At 38.7% G+C, this 17,007-nt stretch overlaps 1 long non-coding RNA gene across 1 annotated transcript in view; it reads right to left on the bottom strand.

Moving 5' to 3' along the window:
- Window positions 1-7,606: 7,606 nt before the first annotated feature.
- LOC128316293 (uncharacterized) overlaps window positions 7,607-17,007 on the bottom strand; it is a 32,534-nt gene continuing 23,133 nt past the window's right edge. The window contains exons 3-4 of the long non-coding RNA XR_008299938.1: window positions 16,413-16,494; window positions 7,607-8,529 (exon numbers count right to left, since the gene is read on the bottom strand). This is a non-coding gene — a long non-coding RNA (uncharacterized LOC128316293). The remainder of the gene's footprint in view (window positions 8,530-16,412; window positions 16,495-17,007) is intronic.

Raw genomic sequence — 17,007 nt, 5'->3', positions numbered from 1 at the left:
TAAATTTACCATCTAAGAAATACCTGCTATTCCAAGCACTCCGCTTGGCACTAGGTATACAAAGCTACTTACAGCACTATCCCAACTTCATGGAAGTAACAGTAAGTACTCAAGACCCACACACCAATCTATCCCATAAAGAATGTATTTTGATGGATTCAGTCTACATTCAGAATTCGTATGAACTCTGTGGAAGACACAGAGAATACTTCTTTTAGAAGGACATCAACAACACTGTAAGTGGCTCTCATCTCTGCAGACTGTATTGCAAGGGCAGATGACATCCTCATTTCTCTCTTTTAAAACTCCCTCCTGGTGGTAGGTTATGGATAATTTTTATTTAACTCATGTGATTTTAAAAATTTGCAAATATTAATAAATACGTTTCAAAATAAAAATAATGTTACAAACTATACATTACACGATGTAGCTAAAAGCACAACACAAAATCTAATCTAAAGAAATGACAATCATTGCAGCAAGGGAAGTATGAGTTAGTGCTGAGAATCTGATTCTAGCTCAAGGGAAACACTTGTATGGCAGCAAATTTATTTTCAAGGGATGAAATACAGTCTCAAAGACTCAAATAGATCACAGGAAAGAAGTTTGATTTCATCCCCATCACAGCCCCTATATAACCCATCTACTGAAATCTAGGACTTACTCTGTCTCCCTGATATGGAAGCTAATACAGTGGGTTATAACAACATATGCCCAGGGCAATACTTTTTAAAACTTCTGAATGATTTAGCTCCATTGAGTGACATAAATGGTACTCCGTACACAAAATGCAGTCAGCTACTGAAACTAGGAATTCACCAGACCAAATGAAAAGAGTCACAGAGTTTCTTTAAGTAATGATGCTTTCAAAAGTTTCTTGAAATATGACTTTTGAACACTTCTAGTAATGTCAAAATGTTCCAATTTTCTTTATCTTTCTTGCTTAATTAATGCTTAAACAGAAAATCCACACTCTGGTCTTAGAATCCAGAAGCATTATTGCTGTGACCTTACTTAATTAAAAGTATATCAGTCTATATTGTGGGTTTTCTGTTAAATCCATGTAAGTCTTAAGACTTCCTTTCACCCATAAGGTTAGCTCTGCACCCATCTGATAGATGGCAGTGAGATAATTAATGCCTCTAAGTCAGTTCGACTCTCCCAGAATACTGAGACAACTCAAGGAAGACATTACAGCTGGTCATCTTTGCAGAGACTTAAAGCCGGCAGGTGCCTCAATGTGGCTGCCACACAAATGAAGCCTTGCCTAGTATTAATCTCATGCTAATTCTCAGTAATCATATAATCATGTATCATGCAACGACCCACGTGCCTGCTCTCCAGGAGAACTAAGGACAAGGATGAGATCTTCCTCAGTGTGTCCTCAGTGCAATGACAGAGTAACCCCACAGAAAACGTACTCACAACTAATAAACAATGGCAACTCTACAAAGTGTAGGCTAGGGTTTGATATCGATCCAGGAAAACGTTTTAGAATAGCTGAAAGTGTAATGACCATTAAGGAAGAAAACAGTCCTGATTTCACCTAGTCCTTTGATAACCTCTGATATCGGGAGTTAGCTGAGAAAAATGTGTGTCTGATGTGAACTACAGTTATTTAGAATTCCCTTCTCATTTTAAAAAATGTTCCAAACAATTCCAAAATATATGATGTCAAAGTAAAAGTAGATAGGTAATTGCATGCTGTTCTACTCTGCTTTGACCTTACTCCTTGCTTAGATGAGGGACTTCTGAAGACATTCTCCAATAACCAGAAGCTGTGGAGAATAGCTAATAATTTAGATGACAGAATCAGGTTCCTAATTTAATGTCTTCTACTCAGCTTAAAAGATAGCATTTTCAATGCATGCCAAAAATCTTTTTTTAACCAAGGCATACCATTTCTACAATTTTCTCTAAGGCAAGAGCAAAACTGTTCAAAAACTTTTTGTATTTCTTAAAATAGGAGGAAATGTAAATAGTGAAAGAGTTTAAGAAACATGATACTCACAGGGGTGCCTGGGTGGCTCAGTCGGTTAAGCATCAGACTTTAGCTCAGGTCACGATCTCGCGGTCCGTGAGTTTGAGCCCTGCATCTGGCTCTGTGCTGACAGCTCAGGGCCTGGAGCCTGCTTCGGAATCTGTGTCTCCCTCTCTCTGCCCTTCCCCCATTCATGCTCTGTCTCTCTCTCTCTCTCTCTCTTTCCCAAAAATAAACATTTTAAAAATTTAATAAAATAAATAAATAGGATACACACATACATTTCAGTTACTGAAAAATCATTATATAGACCAGAGTTGGCAAAATATGGGCTGCAGGCCAAGTTTGGCCCGAGGCCTGTTTTTGTATGGCCTGTGAGTTAAAAAGTGGTTTTTACATATTTGTAGCTATATAAAACAAAAAATAACAGCAACAAAACAAAGAACCACTATGTACCAGAGCCTGCACATATCTCATGAAGCTCAATAACATACTTGCTATCTGGCCCATTATAAAACAAGTTTGCTGAACCCTGATAAAAATGGACACGAAAGGATGTTGGTATAATAAGCAGGATACAAGATAGCACGTGTAGTACTTCATTTTATAAAATTCTAATGTGTGTGTATACACACAGAAATATCTAGAAGAAAATATCTGGCAGTGGTAACTTCTGGGTTGTGAAATTGTGCCTTTTATCTTTTTCATTAACAGACTGGTTTTTAAAGTAATGTTCAGGTATCATCTTTACTATAAAAGCCTGTTTTCGTTTTGAAAAAGAGAGCCACTTTTAAATACAGTAAATGCTGATACTTATCAGCCTTCTTTTATACATCAGCCATGGCTCTCAGGACTTGGCATGCATTTCCTCACACGAACCCTTGTGATGGCCAATAACACATACACTTTTCTAATCTTATTTTCAATTTCAAAACTAAGAGAGAGTTAGTTACCTGTCCAAGTTTGCACTTGTAGTGGAGCTGGGGTTATAATCTCAACAGGGCTGTTCCTAAGACTACGTGTCTAACTAGACAGTAGTGCCCTAGAAAGACAAGGATCAGATGTGGCCTCAAGGCAAGGCTGGGGCAAAACTCTTTGGTCTTTTTTGATATCAACCTTTATGCAATTTACCGTGTGATATGACATCCAGAAAAAGATAATCGAGTCTTCTGTTTCATAAGCAGTACCCAGGACCCAAGTTCTAGTTCTGCTCCATTGTCTAGAGCATCTGACAAAATCCTGAGAATTGCAATCAGTTCTGAACATCCTGCTTGGGAGGAAAAAATGACAGTCTGAAACATTTCAAAGGGAGAACAAAAGAATCATCAGGATGGTAAAGCAACCCGGATGTCTGTCCTAAGAAGTTTAGCAGAAGAGAGAAATTAAGGAAGAGCACACAACTGTCTTCGCTGTTTGAAGACCATGTATAAAGGAAAGCTATCTTGTTCTCTAGGACCTCAGGTGTAGGAATAAGACCGTAAGGTACAAATCATGAGGAAGTAGCTCTTACCCAAAAATCTGTAAGAATGTTTTTTCCTAACACCTATAGCACAAAAGGGACTGCTCACTTTAGTGGTATAGTGCTTCTCCAAAACTTATTTAAAAAAACACAAAAACAAGGCTGGGACATTCCTCTAAGGGGAATGCGTGTGCCAGCTTAGTCACAAATGGCATTGTGAAAATGGCACAGGCTAAAGGGTAAAATTCCATGCACTAGAAATAACCTGGACACCCAAAATTTGACCAATCCGATCAGTGTTTTCAAACTTCATCCTAGGAATACCCACCATTGGCTCAAAAGTAATCATCTCTCTCTTCATGATGAGGATGTGAGAAAAGGCACATTTATTTTTTGGCAGTTTAATTCTTCAAGGATATGCATAAGGCAGAAAGTGAGCACCAAAACTGTCAACCGCAACACTCAGCCCAGATTTTGAAACCAAAACCACACCTTCCTATCTTCATAAACATGGCTCTGCTACCTTTTACTATTTTCATTACCTTTTGTTTACCCTTCAGGACTGCCCTTGGGTTTGCACCCTACAATGCCTCGAATCACTGCTTCAAAACCCTCACCCTGCTGTTCCCAACAATCCTGAACTCTTGTATCATGACTCTTACCCAATTCTAATCAAGTCTTTGCATTGAAAGACCTACCTCAAGCCAAACTGCAAATTCTCTGAGATAGTGCCAAAGCTTTGTGAAGAGGGCTTCTCTCTTCCCATGGTAGGCAATAAATTCAGCTTTGTCTTATCAAAAGGCTTTGTTGTGGGGTGCCTGGGTGGCTCTGTCGGTTAAGTGTCTGACTCTTGGTCTTGGCTAATGTCATGATCTCATGGTTCGTGGGGTCGAGCCCCAGGTCAGACTCTTCACTGACAGGGCAAGGCTTGCTTGGGATTCTCTCTCTCTCCCTCTCTGCCCTTCCCCTACACTCTCTCTCTCTCTCTATCTTAAAATAAACATTTTTTTAAAAATCCTTCAATTCAAAAAAAAAAAAAGCTTTGTTGTAATGTTTCGGGAACTGGCTTTTGACAAAGGCAGCTGGAGAAGAATGGAACGAAACAATAAAGATTACAGAGAGACACAGAATTAGAAATTGATAACATAAGGAAGATTAAAGTACTAAAGTATAAACAACTTGGCAATGCTAGAATGATGATAGACGCTGTACGGTCTGGTGGTCAGTTCAGGAAATACGTGACTACACATAAACAAATTAATTTCACGTCTGTGTGTGTTTGTGTTTAGGAAAAAAAAAAGTGGAAGTTGGATTATGCTACTTTTGTTATCTAACAAATGACGAAGAGTCTTATCCCTCCACATGACATATGGAAGACCCAGCACTGTAGGCTTAAAGATAGAAGCTAGACAAATAAATCAGACACGGAATATGCCAAATGTCGTGATTAAATCTTGGTAATGCTCGCTTTCTTGACATTTGCTTTTGTACTTGCCCTTTACCCTTTGTTCCTTGGCAAGAGAGCAGAGGTAGGAGCGCGAGGAAGGGAGCCATGGGATAAGCCGCTTATTATTACAAACTTCATAGAATGGAACTTGAAAGGCTTGAAAGAGAACAAGAAGATGTTCAAGTGAAGAATAGAGAATGATTTTTTTTCTTTCTTTTTTTTTTTTTTTTTTTTTTGCTCTTCAGTGGTAAACAAAGACACGTCTGGTATTTCTTACTCTATTCACCGTTCCATTTGCTATTACTTTTGCTTCGGCCTCTTAAAGGCCCAGCTGTGTTAAGAGTTCTTAGAATCACAGTTGAACAAGCTCAAAAGTCAGAGGATATAAGATGTGTATGGTATGTGCTTGGGGTGAGAAAGTGTGTGTGGATCAGAGACCATTGCAGCCAGACACTGAAAGCTACATTTAAAGCAGATGATTAACCAAAGCAAGCTGGACTGGGAAAGAAAACAGAAAGATTCACCAAGGTAGAGAGAAGATCAAATCACCAATAAGAAGCTGAAATAGCAGCTATATTGAAGGTTAGGTAACTATAAGGGTTTAACTAGAAAGTGGAAAGTAAAATGAAGAAAGAGTGGGGGGGGAAATGCCATCATTTACTGTGTGCAGGTATGTTGTAGAAACATAAAGAAATCACTTATGAAATGATCCAAAGGTACACAATGAGTATAATTTAACTGGGTAGACGGATACAGAGCATCCAATCCCAAAGAAGATTATAGAATACGATTTTTGTGAACAATTCTGGAATCTAATGAAAAGATATACGCTATTTTCATCAAGGCTACGTGTGGAGCCTTTTACAGGAAAATGTGAATGGTATTCTTTGCTTATTCTCACTCCTGGAAAAACTGTGAAGAAGTAAAGAAAACTAAAGCACCAGGGGATGGAAGAACAAAATTGACTGTGATAAGAGAGCCAATAAGTAGGAAAGAGGAAAGAATTCAAACACTGAATCTCAGCGCCAGGTGATGTTATCATCCCCTGCTGGGTTGCAGAAGTATGAATGGGTAGCGCGAGCGGGAAGTCTCCGGGTGGCATTAAGAGAGAAGCCTCTTGTGCTGTGCTAGTCCATTCGGGCTGCTATAACAGAATATCATAGCTTGGGTGGCTTATCCACAACAGAAATTTATTCTCACAGTTCCGGAGGCTAGCAAGTCCAAGATGAAGGGGCATCGGGCGTCCGGTGAGGACTTGTTTCCTGGTCCATGGACGGCCGTCCTCTCCATGTCCTCACATGGGGGAAAGGATAAAGGAACAATCAGTCTCTTTCATAAGTGCACTAATTTCATTCCTTATGACCTTATTACCTCTCAGAGGCCCTACCTCCAAATACCATCACCTCGGCGATTCAGTTTCAACATATGAATTTCGAGGAGACACAGACTCAGTCTATGCGACACAGGAGGCAAAACCCAAGAGGTACAGGGGTGTGGGATGAAGATAATGCAGAGCTGGAACGAAAGAAAGAGTCTAAGGGGATCTGAAATGGCACCCAAGAAAAGCTGATATACGAACAGTTTTGAAAGCCATGATATAGGATGGGGAGTAGCAAGGCAGTAAGAGGAGAAACTTTCAATCTAGGGACACTTCAGTGTTCCAAGGTCAGAAAGATAAGGAACAGACACGGCAGAGAAGCAACAGCTGGGGAGGTAGGATAAAACAAAGGACAGTGTGGCATCCCACGAACTAAATTAAGGAAGGAATTCAAGTGGACACGGTCATTAACTATGTCAAATGCAGCTGAGGGAGAAGATGAGAAAAGAATGGACGGCCACAGCAACAATGTGAAGGTTAATGGGGACTTTGTCAAGAGCCTACCAGGGGTTCAAGACTGGATGCAAGGAGAGGAATTTGGGGAAGTGATGAGACGTAACGTTTTCCAAGAAAATGGGAGAGTTACTGAAAACAGACGTGAGATGAAAGGAGCTTTTTTTTTTAAGAATAAAGAAATAACATGCTCCTATGTGTATGAGGATAACGCAGAACAAAGGACAAAATTAATCATGCAAAGGAGGAGAACATTGCTTCAGGATCACCTCCAGTCTTCAGGGGTAGGAGTTGCTGGGCCAATAGGTCCAGATTTACTGGAGATGGGTCAGATGATATACAGATGCAGACTGAGGTAGGCAGACAGTTCATAGCGGTGGAGTTCTCTTTGGATTACTTTGGTTTTCTTGGAGACGTAGAAAGCAAAATCAAGAGTGGAGAATGAGCACAGAAGAGGGGATACTAGAGGCCTGAGATAAAAATGAGAGGCATACAACGGTCCTACCAGAGAAGAGGGGAGAGTAAATGCACTGAGGACAACCATACCACAGCGAGACAGCATTCAGAGCCCCCTGGGAGATGACACGGGGCTTAGAGCACAGACTCCAGAGCCAGGGAGCTCCAGGGAGGCGGAGAAATCAGCCTCCAGCAGCTTGTACTGTCAATTCCAATTTTTTGAAAACTTTTAAATATTATGTTGCATCATATAAAACCGCTCCTTGTCTACAAAAACTGAATGCAATTCAACTATTATGTTGCCTAATTTGCGTCAGACCCACTTTAGCAGAGTGACCTAAGCCCTAAGAGGCTGTGGGTTTTTCAGGGCTCTATTGCCCCAATGCCGAAATACAACTGCCTTCACAACCTCTCCATATCTTTTCCTGAATCTATTCCTATTTTATTCTAGAACCTCGCGATATTCACACACACACACACACACACACACACACACACACACACCCCACACAACTCTAAAAACTGATTTTGAAAAGAAAAATCACTGGTGAGAAGCATTTTTTTTTAATGGAAGAAAGAGACATCTAAGTCAGTCAGGAGAAAAATGAGTGATAAACTCTCAGAAGCTGAAAAGGAAGTGATGGATCCTGTGAGTAGAAAGACCAATTGAGGCCTGGAGGGAGCAAACGGAGCTTCAGCAGGGACTACTCCGGGGCCCATGCCTGAAACAGATTTCCTGGAAAAATATCACAAAGATGACGGATGACCCACAGGAGAGGCAAAACCCTCCAAACAAGAACAAACCAAACCAAACCAAAACAAAACCCTAAAGCAGTCAGCACTCACTGAAAAAAAAAAACACACAAAAAAACACAAAACAAACCAAAAACCCTCCAGTCTGAGACAATATGGCTTGCATTGTTTTTCCTGCAATACATAACTCCATGGATTCCCCTCGCTCAAACATTTGTTCCATGCTGAAATTTTCCAAATGACAGTGCAATTAGCCAGTTTGGGTCACGAGAGTCCATTAAAAAGGCACCTTAACTCTTCTGAACAGGTTTAGGTATAGAGCGGCCGGATAATGATTTACTTAAAAAAAAAAAAATGCGGTCACAGTTTCTGAAGGGCGAAAATATCATTTAAATTCAATCTGCTGCTTCGGTTGTAAGGGAGGCCGCGTTTGCTGTCCCTCCAAGCTGCCTTCCTTTAAACCGGGGAGAACGCCGGGCGGATGTTCAGGCTGCAAAGTCTCCTGGGTCTCTGGGCTTGAGGAGAGCGTTTCTCCAACATAATCAATTTTAAAATATGCAAATGTCTGCCTATGTTTACACAGAGACGATTTCATCTTCTACCTTAAATGACAAAAAAAAAAGTTATATTTCCAGAAGAATTCACTACTAAACTACTTCATGTTGAAGTTGAGTTGCCAAGATGCATCATGCATATGTAATTTATGTAATTTCTACACATTTTAATTGCCAAATTCAAACGGAATGAACTATATTAATGAAAATCCAAGCAGTTGCAGTAACCCTTGGCTTGATCCATATTTAACAAGTATTGACAGGCTTTTTTTTTTTATTAGGAAGGCAATAATCACACACCATCTGCTGCCAGTTAAATGGAACTAATTCAATTGTTAAATCACAAATGTAAAGGACTGAGTTATAAATATGTTTGATTAAAATGGACCCTGGGCAGATTTCTTTCGGTAGTGTCAGGTGCCACCATCTCTCAGTCTTTTAAGGGTGGATAATTCAGTTCCTTGCTTTCTTTCTTCCTCTGCTTTACAGTTTCAGGGTATGAACACTTCTGTCAGAAAATGGGCAAGAACAAGATGTGACAAGTATACGTACATCCGTGCAAGGTGTATGACTCCATGTTAAAAGCAGCAACGATGCATTGTTTGGACTTGTTTTTAAAGGACAAAAAGTGGCCAAAATGCTTGGCTGTATCTAATAATAAGCCTAATTTATCTATATAATAATCTAATAATAAGCCTCCTTATGGCAAACGCAAAACAGAATTTTTCATTGGACCACAGAGTGTTCAGATTCATGAATTTCTACACTCACAGACATATTTAGTAAATAAAATTGTTATGAATCACCACTTAATTTATTCCATCCTTTCTGAGTCCATTTATGAAATTTATATTCTCCATGAGTCAACTTATAAAAATATCTAAGAATTTTGGTTAAACATAGCAGATGGTCTCTTTGAGTCCTGAGCTAACTAATACAAGAATGAAAAACCAAATATATACACACACACACACACACACACACACACACACACACACACACACACACAAAGAGATCAGGAAAGAAGAGACTAGTGAAAATGAGATTTCAACAAAATTTTGAAAGACAGAAAGTAGATGGAGAAATTGTTCAATGATTTCACAGAGAAGAGGACAGAAGGTTACACATCTCACAGAAATCCTGAGAATTTCAGCCATTGGAGACACTGACACCATGGAAAGCAGAGTTGAGTTGCAGGAATAAAAATTAGGACTTTATTAAAGCTGGTATATAAATCATAGCCTCTCAGGTCTCTCCTTAACCCAGCAGAGTCAGGCCACTGCCCTAAAGGCAGTCCTTTTTCTTTCCATTCGTTACAGGGAAAACTGAAGTCTGACCTCAAAGAAATTCTAAACTTTCCACGTGCAGTTTACTTGCATCATCCATAAATGAGAATAGAGCAAAGGAACACTAATATTTCAAGAAGGCTCAGTGCTAGATAGCCTCCATTTGCCTCTCCAGAACCACCCCGCTATCACAAACACTCCAGTATGACTCAGGAAACCAAGCCCTACAGACTGTATCATCCAGGCTCCCCAGTCCTGCCTCCCGTGTGAATTAGGTGAATGGGAGGCACCAGCCACAAATCACGGGTGAAGGAACAGTGGATTTCTCCCCCTCCTGGGCCACAGGTTAGCAGTAGCAACATTCCCTTGTCAAACAATATATTATTTATTCAACAATCTAATAATGACTTTTTTAAATATGAAATTTATTGTCAAATTGGTTTCCATACAACACCCAATGCTCATTCCAACAGGTGCCCTCCTCAATGCCCATCACCCTCTTTCCCCTCCCCCCCACCCCCCCCATCAACCCTCAGTTTATTCTCAGTTTTTAAGAGTCTCTTATGGTTTGCCTCCCTCCTTCTCTTTTCCTTTCCTTTTCCCTTCCCCTCCCCCATGGTCTTCTGTTAAGTTCTCAGGATCCACATAAGAGTGAAAACATATGGTATCTGTCTTTCTCTGTATGACCCAGGAATAGCACTGCTAGGGATTTACCCAAGGGACACAGGAGTGCTGATGCATAGGGGAACTTGTACCCCAATGGTTATAGCAGCACTTTCAACAATAGCCAAATTATGGAAAGAGCCTAAATGTCCATCAACTGATGAATGGATAAAGAAATTGTGGTTTATATACACAATGGAATACTACTTGGCAATGAGAAAGAATGAAATAATGGCCTTTTGTAGCAACGTGGATGGAACTGGAGAGTGTGATGCTAAATGACATTTTTTTTAAGTTGCTACTTTCAGGCAACCCTCCTCTCCAGCGACCACTATGATTAGTGATCTCTCCAGGTTCCAATAATTTCTCCCTCCCCTGCCTTTTAGGCCTCAGGGAAGTAACAGCTCTTTGCAGCTGCTAACCTCTGCTTTTCACCATTCCTTGTTGTTAATCCTTAGCCCTACAAACAGACCACACTTGAGTGTGCCAACTGTTACCTACCAGAAATCCTATCGATACAGCCTCTGACTTGAAAGTGACTGAACAAGTCAAACAAGCAGAAACATCTTTTAAGAAATAGCTAGTAACATAGGAACAGAAAACATAAAAAAAAAATAACATCAGAGAGTTAACAATGGTATTAAGATAATACATTTAATAAACAATAATAAGAACATAATGCTAGAGGAAAGAAACCATCAGAGAACCAAAACACTCTCTTGGAAATTAAAAATTTACATAACTGAGACAAAAACATAAGATAAAAGACAGAACAAAGAAAATCTACCAGAAAATAGATCAAGAATTACCAAAACGGGAAAACAGGAGAGAAAATATACAAAAATTTGAGCATTAATCCAGGACATAGAATATCCCACAGATAGGTGTTCCAGAAAGAATGAAGAGAGAAAACAGAAGGAACAAATTATCAAGAAAATAATTTTAGAAATTAGGGAATCTGTGTGAGGGATGGACAAGAATTATTTGTACTATTTTTGCAACTTTTTTATAATGTTAAAATTATTTCAAAATGAAAAGTTTATTTATATAGTATATGTACACACATATATAACATACATAAAATTTTATTTGGCTATCTACAATGAATTAAGAAAAAACATGCAATATACAAAGAATCAAAATGGCCCTGGACTTCTCAAAGGCCATGAGGATGTGAAAGTAATAAAGCAATAATGTAAGCTTGGCTTTTTAATATTAAGTGCATATATTAATTTGATAAAAATAAAATTAATTGAAAAATAAAATAAAAATACAATGACCAAATACTTACTCCTTATATGTCCTATCATTAATAGTAAGATCTAGTTAGATCTGCATTATTTGGATATCTATATCCAAAGATAAGCTGAATTAACTTCAAGAAGCTTCTTGGTGAAATAAATAACCTGTGGCATGGAAATAATGATGTACCTTAAAATCACCTAGATAAAAGCTCATCCGTACATACCTTATTTGATTTTCCAGAATAGTCATAATTTCAAATATTTCATCCTACTGTCTTGATAAATATGCTTATGGTTGCCAGATAACGTGTCCTAATTTTCTGATTGAAAACTATTGTTACTCTACCTTTAACCTATCACTAATGTGATTTAGACACATCAAAGAACTTAATGCTGTGCTATCACAAACCTTTTACACAAGATACAGAAAAATCTATTGCCTATGTCTTCAGTGTGATAAAGGTCACCTTCAGACAAAACAATCATCACGCTGTTTTAGCCTTGGCATTTAAAGAATTACAGCTACGGTTCTAGAAATATAGATCCATTTCGAAATCACCTGCCACAGTTTGCTTAACCTTTTCAGATAGCTAAATCATAAGGTGTGTTGCAAGTAAAGTAAAGAGCTTTAAAAGAAAATATATAAGTGGTTGATCATGAGGCAAGAGGAAAAAAGAAGCATCAGTGCTTTCATATCCATCTTCTCACTGAGTTTTCTTTTTTAGATATTTTTATTGAGTTTTAAATTTAATTCCGTGTTGTTAACATACAGTGTTACATTAGTTTCAAGTGTACAACATAGAGGTTCCACAATTCTTTACATTACTCAGTATTCATCATAATAAGTGTGCTCTTAATCCCCTTCACCTATTTCACCCATTCCCCCACCTACCTCCCCTCTGGCAACCATCAGTTTGTTCTCTTGTAGTTAAGAGTCCGTTTCTTGGTTTGTCTCTCTCTTTTTGTTTTCCCTTTGTTCATTTATTTTGTTCCTTAAATTCCACACATGAGTGAAATCATATAGTATTTGTCTTCCTCTGACCAACTTATTTCACTTAGCCTCATTTTCTCTAGTTCCATCCATGTCATTGGAAATGGCAAGATTTCATTCTTTTGTTATGGCTGAGTAATATTCCAGTGTGTGTGTGTGTGTGTGAGTGTGTGTGTGGGTGGGTGTGTGTGTGTGTGTGTGTGTCACATCTTCTTTGTCCATTCATCTATCAATGGACACTTGGACTGCTTCCATAATTTGGCTATTGTAAATAATGTTGCAATAAAAATAGGCATGCATGTATCCCTTTGAATTAGTTTTTTTGTTTGTTGGTTTTTTTGTGGGTTTTTTTGGTAAATACCAACTAGTGTGATTACCGGATGATAGGGTAGCTCTATTTCTACCTTTTTGAGGATCCTCCACACTCTTTTCACAGTGGCTGCACCAGTTTGCATTCCCACCGATAGTGCAAGTATCCCCTTTCTCCACACCCTTCCCAACACCTGTTGTTTCTTATGTTGTTGGTCTAAGTCATTCTGACAGGTGTGAGGTGATATCTCATTTTGATTTTGATTTGCACTTCCCTGATGATGAGTGATGTTGAGCATCTTTTCATACACCTGTTGGCCATCGATCTTTCTGAATTTGTTGAGACCTGTTTTGTGGGCTAATATGTGACCGCTTCTGGATAATGTTGCATGTGCACTTGAAAAGAATGTGTATTCTGCTACATTAGGATGGAATGTTCTGAATATATCTATTACATCCATCTGTTCCAGAGTGTCATTTAAAGCCACGGTCTTCATGTTGGTTCTCTGTTTGGATAATCTGTCCATTGATGTAAGTGGAGTATTAAAGTCCCTTATTATTATTATATTATTATTGATTAGTTTCTTTATGCTTGTTGTTGGATGTTTTCTGTATTTCGGGACTTTCTTATCGGGGATATAAATATTTACAATTGCTGTATCTTCTTGTTGGATTGTCCCCTTTATTATTATATAGTGTCCTTATTTGTCTCATTACAATCTTTGTTTGAAAGTCTATTTTGTCCAATAAAAGTATTGCTACTTCAGCTTTCATCTGACATCCATTTACATTCAAAATAATTATTAACAGATGTACATATATTGCCATGTTGTCACTTGTTCTGTGGATGTTGCTATAGATTTCCTTTAATTCTTCTTCTCTTGCTCTCTTTCATGGTTTCCTGGCTTTCTTTAGGGATATACTTGGATTCTTTTCTCCTTATTCTTTGCATATCTATCACTTGTTTTTGATTTGCAGTTACCATTAGATTTGTATATAACATCATCTGCATATAGCAGATATATTAAGTAGATGGTTGCTTACATTTGAACCAATTCTTTATTCCTCCCCACCCCCCAACACACATTTTAGGTATATGGTGTCATATTTACAGGCTTTTATTTTGTGAATCTCTTTACTGATTTTTTTTTAATTTTTTTTTTAACGTTTATTGATTTTTTTGAGACAGAGAGAGACAAAGCATGAACGGGGGAGGGTCAGAGAGAGGGAGACACAGAATCTGAAACAGGCTCCAGACTCTGAGCTGTGTCAGCACAGGGCCCGACATGGGGCTCGAACTCATGGACCGCGAGATCATGACCTGAGCCGAAGCCGGACGCTTAACCGACTGAGCCACCCAGGCGCCCCTCTTTACTGATTTTTAAAGATATGCTTATTTTTACTTTTTATCATTCCTAATTTTCATACTCTCATTTATAGTCTTTCCTTTCTACTCAGTGTCCCCTTTAATATTTCTTAGGGCTGGTTTAGTGATCATGAATTCCTTTAGTTTTTATCTGTTCGAGAAACTCTTTACCTCTCCTTCCATTCTGAATGATAGCCTTGCTGCATAGAGTATTCCTGAATGAAGATTTTTCCCTTTCAGCACTTTGAATATATTATGCCACTCCCTCCTAGCCTACAAAGTTTCTGCTGAAATATTCGCTGATAGCCTTATGGGGCTTCCCCTTGCATGTAACTGTCCTCTTTTCTCTTGCTACTTCTATTTTTTTTTTCTTTATCACTATGTTTTGCCATTTTAATTACCATGTGTCTTGGCAAGGCCCTCCTCGGGTTGATTTTATGGGAAGATCTCTGTGCCTTTTGTATCTGGATATCTGTTTCCTTCCCTAGATTAGGGAGCTTTTAACCTATTATTACTTCAAATAAAATTTCTGACCCATTTTTTCTCTCTTCTTCTTCTGGGATCCCTATAATGCAAGTGTTATTTTACTTGATGAAGTCACTGAGTTCCCTAAGCCTAGTCTCAATTTGCATTTTTTTTTCTATCTCACCTGCTCAGCTTGATTACTTTCTATTATTCTGTCTTCCAGGTCATTATTTATTCCTCTGCTTCCTCTAGCCTACTATTTATTCCATCAAGTGTATTTTTAATTTCATTTATTGTGTTCTTCATCTCTTGTTGTTTCTTTTTTATCTCTTTGTTAGGGATCTCACTGATGTCCTCCACTCTTTTCTCAAGACCAGGGAGTGTCTTTATGATCATTACTTTAAATTCTTTATCAGGCATGTAACTTAAATCTGTTTCACTTAGGTCTTTTGCTGTGGTATTGTCCTGTCCTTTCATTTGGGACACATTCCTCTGTATCCTCATTTTGTCTACCTCCCGGTGTCTGTTGCTGTACGTTAGGCAAGTCAGCTACATCTCCTGCTCTCAGTGTATTTTGCCTATGTTCTGTTGTGTCCTGGCCACTTATCCCTTCAGTCCAATCATCTGCAGAGGCTCTCTTTGCCTGTTGTGGGCAGTGTTTGGTCCCCAGCCAGGTGGGGTGCATTTTAACAAGATGCATGTTGGTCTGCCTGCAAAATGAGACCTACGGTTGCCACCACCAGGCACCCCATGATTCATATTTTCTTAATCCAACAGCTTTTATCCATTTGTTCAAAATGTTTGTTGAGCCACTACTATGCACCAGATACTGTTTCTGGATGTTGGGATATGGCACTGGATAAGAAAATGCCTTTGGTTTCACAAGTTTACACTCTATTAGGAGGAGATAGATAAGAAAATATGCAATTAAAATGGGAAATTTCATGTGGTAACAAATCCTTAAAGAATACACACACACACACACACACACATCTTCATCCATTCATCAGTCTATGGACACATAGGCTCTTTCCATAATTTGGCACCTGGGTGGCTCAGTTAGTTGACTGTCTGACTTCGGCTCAGGTCATGATCTCATAGCATGTGGTTTCAAGCCCTATGTTGAGCTCTGCACTAATAGCTCAGAGCCTGGAGCCTGCTTTGGATTCTGTCTCCCTCTCTCTCTGTCCACCCCCCTGCTCACACTCTGTCTGTCTGTCTGTCTGTCTCTCTCTCTCTCTCTCTCTCTCTCTCAAAATAAATAAACATGATAATAAAAAAAATTTTAAAGAAAGTACGAATCAGATACAGAGAATTCAGTGGTTTCATGGAGAAGTAGGCATCTATGTAGAATCTTAATAGTATCGGTGGGGGTCACCACAAGGAGAATGATATTCTGTCCAGCAAGCCAGCCTCCACAATTTTGGTAGCTGTCACCATACAACATTAAAATTTATCTTGATCTTGACATATTGGTGTGAGACCTTTACATCTCACCCAGCAATTGTTTACAAGGGACAATACCATCCCCTTAGGGCATATTTTTTTTGTTTTATTTTGCTTTGGCTGTGGGGTACTTTTTGACAAATATATACAACGAACAGTACCTGCAGAGTTTTGCTGGCCTGAGACTGAGGAATCTAAATATCCTGAAATGTACTGGGCAATCTCTCACCATGAAGAATTACCCTGAAAAAAAAAACAAAAACAAAAACACCAATATTGCTTCTCTTAGAGACATTGCAGGGCTAAGCTTCGTAGCTTCATTGGCTGCTGTGACTAGGAACCAGAGAATTCGAATGCTCTCTTTATGAACAACTATACCTGCTTACTCTCTGGCAAGAGAATTCTCTTCCTCTGCCGATACGTCTACCCTTAGCCCAGAAACATTTCCTGGACTGCTTCTTCCAAGAATTCCTTACTTCTAATTAAGATAAACCTCCTTATATCTCATGCCTTAAATGATCAACATTTTAGTAAATATCTGACAAATGATTTTTTCCCACAGTCTCTATTCTCAAAAGGAGTTGAACTAACAGCATTATAGGTCTTGAACAAAATTTTTAAAAACAAGGTTTTTAGATGATGATTCACTCATTCATGCAACAAATATTTCTTAGTGATTTCTACATACTAGGTGTTCCTCTGATAGAGCAATTAACATCAGAAACATTGCTACTGTCATGGCAGTCCCATTGTAGC

The sequence above is a fragment of the Acinonyx jubatus genome, chromosome B4, assembly GCF_027475565.1.
Source record: "Acinonyx jubatus isolate Ajub_Pintada_27869175 chromosome B4, VMU_Ajub_asm_v1.0, whole genome shotgun sequence".
Classification (NCBI taxonomy): domain Eukaryota; kingdom Metazoa; phylum Chordata; class Mammalia; order Carnivora; family Felidae; genus Acinonyx; species Acinonyx jubatus.
Note: the sequence above shows the minus strand (reverse complement) of the source record. Positions and strands in the feature narration are given on the sequence as shown.